The sequence below is a fragment of the Ursus maritimus genome, unplaced genomic scaffold (assembly GCF_017311325.1).
Source record: "Ursus maritimus isolate PB19 unplaced genomic scaffold, ASM1731132v1 scaffold_15, whole genome shotgun sequence".
Lineage (NCBI taxonomy): Eukaryota > Metazoa > Chordata > Mammalia > Carnivora > Ursidae > Ursus > Ursus maritimus.
Window position 1 is genome coordinate 19,561,203 of NW_024423897.1, and position 8,461 is coordinate 19,569,663.

At 40.8% G+C, this 8,461-nt stretch overlaps 2 protein-coding genes across 3 annotated transcripts in view; one reads left to right on the forward strand and one right to left on the reverse strand.

Annotated features, from left to right (window-relative positions):
* The window catches only part of MFAP3 (microfibril associated protein 3), a 37,732-nt gene extending 31,870 nt beyond the window's left edge, over positions 1-5,862 (reverse strand). For both annotated transcript variants that reach the window (XR_005834846.1, XM_008692467.2), the window contains exon 1: positions 5,805-5,862. The gene's annotated coding sequence lies outside the window, so the exon portion shown is untranslated. The remainder of the gene's footprint in view (positions 1-5,804) is intronic.
* Positions 5,863-5,886: 24 nt separating this feature from the next.
* FAM114A2 (family with sequence similarity 114 member A2) overlaps positions 5,887-8,461 on the forward strand; it is a 41,108-nt gene continuing 38,533 nt past the window's right edge. The window contains exon 1 of the mRNA XM_040630383.1: positions 5,887-5,938. The gene's annotated coding sequence lies outside the window, so the exon portion shown is untranslated. The remainder of the gene's footprint in view (positions 5,939-8,461) is intronic.

An 8,461-nucleotide genomic window follows, 5' to 3' on the forward strand; every position in this document is an offset into this window, starting at 1 on the left:
GAGAGTGGTGAAAAAGAAGAAAGGGGAAAGGGAAGAGAAGTGGAAGGAAGGGGTGGGGGGGAGCAGAGGGGAAGAGAAAGAGACTCACTAAAGTGCTGCTCTGGCTCCTGACAGAATTCTACTCCTCCCTCCAATATGACTTCTTCTTCTTCTTTTTTTTTTTTTTAAAGAAATAAACATCTTTATACAATTTCATTCAAAATTAAAACCACAAAAATTAAGACTAAATGTAAAACCAAGAAAGGAAATGGAGAAATGATTAGGTAGGAGAAAAAAGAAAAGTTCCCCAAACGGACTGAACTGTGGCTGTGGCTACCAGGCAATCTTCATCAAAGATTTCTACCGCCTCTCCTCCTTATGCACCAGAGTGTGGCGCACAGACTACCCATGAGGTCAAGATTTGCGGTTCCTATTCTGTACAGACACAACCATTAGCCTCTACTATAAGTTTAGAGAAACCTACAAGACAGGGTTAAGAAAAATACGATGAACACTCTTAAATTGCTCTTATGACAAAGGTGGCAGAAGTAGCCTGGTACACTGATTTTATGCCAGAAGAACAACAGGTCCTACACTATTCTTACATGTCTGGTCAATAAAGGCAGGCTCAGCGTGGGCACTTTGTACTCTCATACATGGGCATCCCGAACACAAAGGACTTCTAGTCTGAGCTACTGAGACACAATCCACTTGCAAATAAGAGGCTGTTGAGCAGGTGGGAGAGAAAACAGTGGCAAAGGTATGGGTCCAAAAAGGTAACAAAGTGACAGAAAACAGAGTGAAGGAACAAATCACCCTTGGGATCAGAATAGGTCTTCGTACCAAATTTCCTTACTTGTATTAGAATCAGTCTGCTACTTTCAACAAAAATTACACTGACTACAACCATTCTACTCACTTTGGTGAGTATTTTTAAATAGCTCAGCTAAATCAGGGGCCCATCTTGCTCAAGATGAAGTAATGGGCACTGCAAGGGATGGGTATTAGGATACTGTCTCATTGCCTCAGGAATTTACACACTAGTTTCAGGACTTCCCATAATAATATCATGCCTGCTGATTTTTTTTTTTAAGTTGGTCCCATGCTCAACGTGGGGCTTGAACTCACGACCCTGAGATCAATTGTGTGCTCTACCGACTGAGCCAGCTATTTCTTAATGCTGCAGTTGACATCTGAGGCTAAGAGGAAAGAGTTCAAAAAGGAAAATCAAAGTGCCACCTTATAAACAGTTAAAAAGGATTATGCTATACTTGTAGGTAAAGTTACTTGGTAGAATGTTTTATTACCTTTCTGCAGCATTAATAAGAATAACAGAAAACTGATACTAGAATTTAATCCAACTCCTTTTTCATCTTTTAGGTACAATAAAACATAAGCTCTTCTAGGATCATGAATAATCAGAAATGTAGATAATTTTACCTGATACAACCATTCTAAATATTGGCTATATGATAAAAAAAAATAAAGAAAGAAACAAGGAACAAAGAAAAGCCCCTAAGCTGTCATCCCTAACAGATTGCCTTGTTGCTGTTCCTGCCAACTTCAGAGAGAAGAAATATTTCCATTCTGCTCCAATTCTCAACAGAAGTAAATAAGGAAGTAATGTGGCTGATTTCCGTTCTCATGGCTCAATATTAAGTTGGCTGAGGAAACTGCTGTTTGCAGAAATAGTTCTGGGGTAACACAAAGTGGGGAAAAACACGGATGCCCAGATGGTATTGGTTTCAAGTATACTGGGATATTAATGCTTTATTCTCCATAATAAATGTATTCCAGGTTGTATTTACAGCTTATCTACTCTTCTCTGTCTGCACTGTTACACTTGGAAAATGGAGAAGATCCCCCACGCCGGGCACACAAATGGTCAAAGTAGCATTCTGAATTGGCAAGGGGGAGAAAAAGCAAATGAAGAGCAGATTGTCACTACTCCTCTATTCTTTGCAAAGAATAAACATAAAACTGTTCTGCTTATACTCAAGCTTATTATAGAGATCCGAACCATAAAAAGGTTAGTAATACTCCAACAGATCACCATTTTGAGGATCATTTTCTGAAAAGTTCCTAATTAAAAAAGCCCTTACGCTCCCAGTAGTATCTTGGAACCATCATACACTTCATATCTGGCATTTGGGCGCTCACTTCAAACTTCAACCTGTTTTCTGGCCCACTGAAAAACACCTTCTTCTGTATTTACTGGAGCTTTGTTTTAAACTCAGGATTATTTCCTATAACTGTGACTTATACCCTTTTGCCATAAGCGTTCGCTGAAGCTACTGGATGCAAATGACAAAGATACCTACTGGATATAGTAAGTAATGGGCCTAGATTTTATGATCTCCTTACCCACTTTTTTTTTTCCCTCTATAGCCTAAAAAATTACACTCGATATAACGAAAACAGAACTTCTCATTCTCACCCCCAGATCTATTTGCCAAGTATATACCTATCTTGGATGCTGGCCACACAATATAATTCTTTCAGTTTTGCAAGATCAAAGTTACAAGATCATCATGGCTTCTTGTTTAGTAGCATGGACTGAAGTACCTGATCCTATCCTTGGATGAAGCCGTGGGCTTGTGAGACCTTAGTTTTCACATCTACTGAATAAGGTTATTAACAGTAATGACCTCGTAGGGTAGTTATGAGCATTAGATGAACTAATGTGGGTATATTATAAATACATGCTATTGTTATTGTTATTCCACTTCCTAGATGTTTTTCAATTAAATCATACTGTGTCCCCACCCTAAGTCACAGTCCTTTTACCTTACCTGAGCACCAAACTATTCTTCGAATTTCTAAATGGGTCTCATTAACTCCAACTATACCCCAAACACTGCTCCTCTCAGAACTGGTCCTAAACACTAACTCAAAAAAGTGACTATGATTTAAAAATCTATTGATTTTCCATTGCCCAAGAGATAAGCTTCAAATTTTGGTCAGGCATCCATAATTTCCAGAAAGATTCAGGTGGTAGAACAGAAGAAATAGCCGTAGGGAGCCCAGTAGTGTCTGTGTGCAGAATAATTGCTCGCTGAAGGAATGAATGGATCTAGAAGTTGGGTCTTCAGTTACACCTCTGTCACCAATTAGCTATGACCTGTAGTGGTCTGTTTCCTCATCTGGAGGCTAATTATCATTATTATTCCTTTCTTTGCTTAAATCTTATAATTTTCCCAGCTTCCTGTCATGGCTCAAAGCCTTAACTACACTTGTTCCACTCTAACCTCTCCAAGTAACTTTTTACTTTAAAGTTCTAGTTCTAGCTGTCCCTTTTGCTTGAAACTTCCCGATCCTCCCCACCAAAATCTTCCTGCAGAAATTCCACCCTCTCTACGGTATCCAACTCAAATTTCACCTTATTCAAGAAGCCCTCTCAACCTTTATCTTCTTCATTTCGGATGAATTTCTTTTGCTCTGTCAGTCGCCTAGCACACTAAGAGTCCTCAATTGTAAGACTTACCAGTTTCCCTCTTCTATCAGTTATCTATTTGTCCAAAAGACTGTAAGCTTACAGATCAGAGTTTAAAAACTTTCTCAGTTTTTGGCATAGGACTGGATTCAACAATTTGAATTCAGATGCTCATCAACCTGGCCGTTAGAAGGTACTTGCTTTAGGTACAAACTTCTTGCTGACTTTCTAGAGTCTCAGTCTCTGGAAAGTGTTAATGGAGATTTTTGAAGATATGGAAATAACAGCTTTTAAAATTTTAGTGGGGAAAACACTCTAGAGTGAATTTGATCTGTAGCTGGTTTTCTCAAATTGCAGTTTTTGAGAACTTATATCAAATTCATCTGTGGTACTTGTTAAAGATAAATATTTCTTGGTCCCACTCAGACTTACTGATTTGGTATCTCTAAGGGCAAGGCCTGAGCACCTGCTTTTTAATGTGCATATAGTTCTAATGACTTACAAATCAAGCCCGTATTTCCTTTGATTGCCATAACAATATTGCAATCCAGTGATTCTCAAAGTGTGGTACAGGGGCCTCTGCGGTCCCTGGGACCTTTTCAAAATGATCTTCATAATAATACTAGGATCTTATTTACCTTTACATTCTCATTTTCACACAATATGTGCAATTTTCCAGATGCTACATGACGAGTGCTATCACAAGAGAATGAATTCAGGAGATACGAGAATCTAGCTATCTTCTATTAAACCAGTTATTAAAAAGACTTGTAAAAATAAGCCTTTTTTTTTTTTTGGAGAGGGAGGGGGGGTGGGAGGTAGAAAAAGATAAAAAGAAGGAGTGGGGAGGGGGAGGTCTGGGAAGGGCAGAGGGAGATGGACAGAATCTTAAGCAGACTCCACGCCCAGCACCGAGCTCAATGTGGGCTGAGATCATGACCTGTGCCAAAATCAAGAGTCGGACTCTTAACTGACTGAGCCACCAGGCACCCAAACAATGCCATTCTTAGTGATTTTTTGTTTTGGAAAACATTCTTCATAGAAATGCTATTTATGCTAACACGTAATGAATTTATTATCTTAAATAAATTTTTGAAAGTTGTTTTGATACCTAAAATGGCAAACATTGATAGACACAAGTCCCACGCACAAACTCCTTGGTGTTCTCAGTAAGTTTTAGAAGTGTACTGGGATCCTGAGACCAAAATGTTTGAAAACTGCTGCTATAGTTATTATCAGCAGCATTTTAAATGTAAGATTAAGACACGGTTAAGTGACTTATCAGAGATTCCATTCTTAAGCCCCAAATTCTGTGCCATTTCCATTACCACAGAAAACCAGAGGAAACTACCTATCTTATACTCATACAGATTTCTTTTTGGAATAGGCATTTTAAACAAGCCACCAGGTGACAGTGATGCCCTTAAGTGGGGGAGAACCACCATGAAAAGCAGAGGAAACTATCTGAAGGGTTTAAGGAAGTGACAATTATTATATATGGACATTGAGATGATCATCCTGAAGGCAACAGATGGCGTTCAAAGACCTGGGTTCTTAAAAGACCAAATCCCTTCACCATTCTGGGACTTAGTTTTTCACATCTGTACAATGAAGTTGTCTCTAATGCGTCTTTCTGGCTTTCAGTCTGGGTTTCATGACCATTCTCACTGCTCAAAGACAAATGAAGACATGCATCTTTCTGATGAAGGTCAGTTTTAATTTTAAAGTCATAAATCAGAGCACATCACTCTTCTGCATAGAAACCTTCAATGGTTTCCCATTGTTCTCCAAATAAAAGTCCAACTCCTTGTCCTGGCTCATAGACACTACGAGATATGGCCCATTTAAGCCTCTGGCCTCATCTTCCTTCCTCTTTTTGCACCAGTAACAATGGCCTTTTTTCTTTTCCTTGACCTTGCTAAGTTTATTACCACTGTAAGTCCTTTGCACTTGCTATTCCTTCCGCCTCAAATGCTCTCCTCAAGATCTTCTTAAGGATTACTCCCTCACTTTGTTCCATTACATTATGCTGTTTACTTTTCTTTAAAGTACTCACAACCATCTTTCCCCGCCCACACTCCTATTTTAAATGATACTGTTTGCTTGTTGACTTGTTTACAGCCGGCCTCTCCCTAGAATGTCAACTACTTGGGAGCAGGGCCAGTGTCGGCTTCTAACCCGGTGTGTCCCAGGCCCCCAGGGTAGTTCCTGGCAGGTAGCCGATGCTTAGGAAACACGGACGGTGGTTGAACTGCAACTCAGACGGAGCCTTCAAAACGGACCGGGGATATCCTAGCTCCCTTCACGTCGGACCCCGACCCATCAGCTCAAAGCCGTGTGTTGAGCACCCCCAGTAACCTTCGCGCACGACCCCGACAGAACCCTCACTTACCAGACTGGCAGCTTCGCTTGTTTTGGCCCCAGCGGAGGCTTGACCCGGAAGTGCTCTGGAGCAGGCGGGACCGCCTCGCCCTGATAGTGTACTTCCGGGGAAGTAGGAGCGGCTCCTCGGCGGCTGTGGCGGCGGTGAGGGTGGCGGTGGGCTGGGTGCGGGGCTTTCAGGGAGGAGAACTGTGGGGTGCGGGGGCTCGGGACTCGGGGCCGGACCCTCCAGGTGGCTGGGGAGGGGGAGGAGGTGGTCTGGGGCTGGGCGGCCGACACCTCCCGGATGGAAGCGGAGGCTGTAAAGCGCTTTGGTTATTGAAGCGCTACGTTTGTGTGAGGAACTCTGGATGTCCGCGTCGTAGAACTTGGGAGCGCTGGTTGACCTCAGATGTCCCGTTTGGGACCTGGTCTTGTATGTGGGAAGAAGTGAGAGCGCCTGTTTGTCCATCTAGAGACAGCCATGTTAATAACGACAGTAATAACATAAACAACCACCTCCTCGGTCCTAATAGCAGCTGTTACCTATGCGAGGCTGTGTGCCAGACTCTGTTCCAAGCCCCTCGCTTACCTCATGAGGTGGAATCCTTGTGGGAACCCTGCCAGGCAGGTGTCCCAGCCCCGTGTTACAGTTGAGGAAGCGGAGACACAGCTAGGTGAACTGACTTCCTCGCGGTTACCGCCCTCAGGAAAGTTGAAAGAAAGTCTTATTCCGGAGCCCGTGCTCTTAGCTGCTAAACTAAACCTCTTCCATTTTGGTAACTGTGTGACTGGAGGTTCCCAAGGAAAATGGGGGGAGGTATATGTGTACGTATGAATGTGTGCATTTTTATTTTTGAGAAATAGGACTCAGCTATTTAATTTTACTTGTGATGTCTCAGTTCTTGGAGTCTTTCCACTCCATTTATGAAAATAACATACGCTCACTACGGGATACTTGGAAAACGTACAAAAACATTAAATACTGCGATTCCCTATACCTGAAATTTATTCCTTTTTTTTTTTTTTTGCTTTTCTTGTTAGAGTATGAATCCATTGAGAACAAGGATAGCACAGCCATTATAATAATGAAAGTGATAGTAATGGTAATATGAACAGCCACCACCTTTCCACTTAGCCGAATGTCTAGCACATTCTAGGTGCTCATTAAATCTTCGTTGCACAAATGAAGGAATAGACCCAGTGTTTACTGTTTTGGAATATGTCCTTTCAGTCTTTTATAAAATTATATGAATTATTTATGTAATATGTATATTACATATACTATATAATAGTTGCCCCATATCTACAGGTGATATATTCCAAAACGTGAGATGATAAAATGCTTATGTGGTGAGATGTTATGAGGTGAATGATGTAGGCACTGTGATGTAGCATTATGCTGCTATTGACCTTCTGACAACACCTCACAAAGAGGATCATTTCCTCCCAGACTGTGGTTGACCACAGTTAACTGAAACCTTGGATAAGGGGGACTGCTGCATATAGTATACTATTTATAAAATTTATATTATTATGTGTTGTACTTTGGAAAGCACATATAAGGAAAGTGAGATGATAGTGTAAAAAAAGTACATATTAGCCACACAAAACATTGATTGAACTTTATGCAAAAACTGTGTAGTCTTTCCTATTAGGTTCTTGGAGTAAATGGGGCAGAAATTGTGTCATAAATTAATTCTTAATCTCCAAAACTTGGTACATAGTAGGTATTCAAAAAATGTTTGCAAATGAATGAATATTTCAGAGGTGGTTTGTATGTGTGTGGGTAGTTGCATCTGAATTTTTTTGTGTGTTTTGGGAATGTATAATGTATGTATGTCATACACCCATATGATCTAGGTTCCATGGTGTTCTGTAAATCTACCTTTCTAGCCTTTTGCCTTTTCATCATTCTCTCTGCTATATTAATTACTGTTATTTGTAGATATTCCATGTCTGTCCATTCCATTCACACTTCTTCCCATGTGTTGTTTCCACACCTTTGCATTTTCTCATTGGCACCTTTACCTGTCAAATCCCAAGTGCCCTTTAAGGCTGGTGTTGCAAGCTCAAATGTATACAGGGGCTAATCAGGTAAAAAATGAGTCAAGTAGATTTAGGTGGAGATTGTGGAGAACTAGAAAACATTATCCTGTCTAAAAAGGCCCACCAACTCTGGTTTGAGCTAATTTTTACCATGTTAAAAGTGGGCCCATGTTACCAGATATTTCAACTTTACTAGAGAAGTTGAAAATCTGTATTCATGTATGAAGTCTGATTTTTAAATGTTAGCAATTAATATAAAAGTTTAAACACTGTGCAGGCCAAATAACATTTAAAGGCTGAATTTAGTAGTCACGTTCTCAGTTTGCGGCCACTATTCTATGCTTATTTCAGATGCTTTGTGCATGAATCATATTCTCTGATTCCAGCAGACTTTTTCTTCTCTGTTCTTTCAGCATTTTATATATACCTCACTTACAGTGCTGTTTCCAAGGTGCCTTAGATCTTTTTTTTTTAAGATTTTGTTTATTTATTCGACAGAGATAGAGACAGCCAGCGAGAGAGGGAACACAAGCAGGGGGAGTGGGAGAGGAAGAAGCAGACTCATAGCGGAAGAGCCTGATGTGGGGCTCGATCCCATAAGGCCGGGATCACGCCCTGAGCTGAAGGCAGACGCTTAAC